Raw genomic sequence first — 2,500 nt, 5'->3', positions numbered from 1 at the left:
GTGTGTGTGTGTGTGTGTGTGTGTGTGTGTGTGTGTGAGTTTGTGTTCTTGAATGCTAGTTGGTGTGTGTGTGTGTGTGTATGTGTGTCTGTGTGAGTGTGTTTGAGATAAAATGGCTGATAAGACCTTACACCTCTTGACATTCTACTCTCCATCTCTCTGACTGAGTTATTAAAATCAGCTGAACCCTTTATGCAGGTTAATTAGTACAAATACATGAAAACTCCCAGAATTTCCTGCTCTGACCTCCAAAGTGCTGCAAAAAACACGTGCACTCTCAAAACATCACACACTCTCACTCACTCACTCATCTTCTACCGCTTATCCGAACTACCTCGAGTCACGGGGAGCCTGTGCCTATCTCAGGCGTCATCGGGCATCAAGGCACATCACACATTTATTATTATTATTATTATTATTATTATTATTATTATTATTATTATTATTATTATTATTATTATTATTATTATTATTATAAGCCGCAGTGTAGTGTATTTGTTGTGTAGTGTAGTTGTAGCTGTAGTGTAGCACATCTGTAGTGTAGCACATCTGTAGTGTAGTTGTAGTGTATTTGTTGTGTAGTGTAGCACATCTGTAGTGTAGTTGTAGTGTATTTGTTGTGTAGTGTAGCACATCTGTAGTGTAGTTGTAGTGTATTTGTAGTGTATTTGTAGTGTATTTGTTGTGTAGCTGTTGTGTATTTGTTGTGTCTCAGATCTTTATACAGTTTTTCTCTCTTATTAATTTTCCTTGTGAGTTTTTGAGGCTTGTGTTATTTCCCTCACTTTAACTCCCCAGGGTCCTAACTCCTGCCATCTCATATGTGATTCTGTATCACTGTGAATTTTATCCCTTCTTTTATTCATGAACACATCTGCATTGAGTTTCATTTTGCGTGTGTTTCATGCACGAAGAGATTTCACTGGAGATTTACATGCAGCAGAGACCCTGAAGATGAAAGATGACTAGAAAAGAAATAAAAGACAGAAATAAATGACCTTTACAGAAATGAAAGATAATAAATAAATCCACTTTATACTAAATATAAAAGTGTGTATCAGTTTGTGATGTGCTGATGTATCAGTATATCGTGATGATGCAGTGATCTGAATACTAATTAGAAACAAGAAAATCAGCAGAAAAAACCAATAGTGTTTCAGTGCCTCGGGCTTCAGAATGATTATGAAACTTTAAAAAACTGCTCTCTTTATTCTGATCCCTCTCATCACCAACAAATCACTATTCTACATTATTAAACAGCTGCTGATTCTGGAAGCTCCACCGTTTCTGTCCTTCTACACACAGCTCTGTATTTTAAATTTCACTTCATCATTCTGACTCATCTGACTTTTGACAAAATGCCAAAGGAAGTCTGAATCATCCCTCGTTTCTCTGCTTTAGTGAAAGAATAAGAAGAAGGTTTTAGCCTGGATGCTAAAGAAGTTTAATGAAGGATGCTTAAGTGCAGACGTGTGTGAGATGCAGTGGGACAGAAGTGGTCAGACAAGTCTTACCTCCTGAATGTAAATATTTTATGCAGATTTAGAGCAGGATAATTGGCAGGAAGGGTTAGAGTACTCATCTCCATGTGCCTACAGCCATCTGGAGTGAAAAGCCTCAGGAGAGAATGAACGATCCCTGGCTTTTTTTCTGCTTACTGGTGTCCCAGTGTGATTCTGCACTTCCTCCACAAGGCTGAACGCTGTGAGGCGACAGACGCAGACACGGCATGTCCACTGCACTCACACAGCCTCTGATTCATTATTATTAAAACTAAATTAGGAATTATTCTAATTATAAACAAAAGATGTGTATAAAGAGTGAAAGACGAGCACAGAAATACAGTAAGTGAGGAGGCAGTTTGGGACGTGCCCACGGTGGACCTGTGGTGGTGTGTTTTTGTGGCCTTTATAAATAGTCACGCTGAAGCAGCAGAGGCATCTGGAGGTACAAACTGACCCCAGAGCAATTAACGCCCGAGTCCAAACAGATGTGGATAGAATCTCAGAGGAAGAGCGAGAGAGAGTAATGTGACATAAAACTCCCCAAACTGAGAAAACACTCAACACACACTTACACACACTTACACACACTTACACACACTTACACACATAAAAACCACACCCACAGACATACACCCACAGCACACACACAACACACACACACAGACACACACACACACACACACACACACACACACACACACACACACACACACACACACACACACACACACACACACACAAACAGATGCACTGTTTCTCTGTTAAATTTATTTATTTTCTCTTTGTTCGCCTGTAATCCTGAAGGTTTTACAGAAACACAGAAATGACATTCTATCATTTATTTCTCTAATTTAAAGTGAATTGTGTAAAAGTTTAGAAAGCAACAAACTGGAAAATAAGATTTTCAGAATGATTACAGATGTTGTGCTGCTGTTTCTGACCTTTAACAGGGTCATAACTACAAAATCCCTCTGATCCCCAGTGCAAATAACTTT

Source organism: Tachysurus fulvidraco, chromosome 17 (assembly GCF_022655615.1).
Source record: "Tachysurus fulvidraco isolate hzauxx_2018 chromosome 17, HZAU_PFXX_2.0, whole genome shotgun sequence".
NCBI lineage: Eukaryota > Metazoa > Chordata > Actinopteri > Siluriformes > Bagridae > Tachysurus > Tachysurus fulvidraco.
This window is presented reverse-complemented; position numbering follows the sequence as displayed.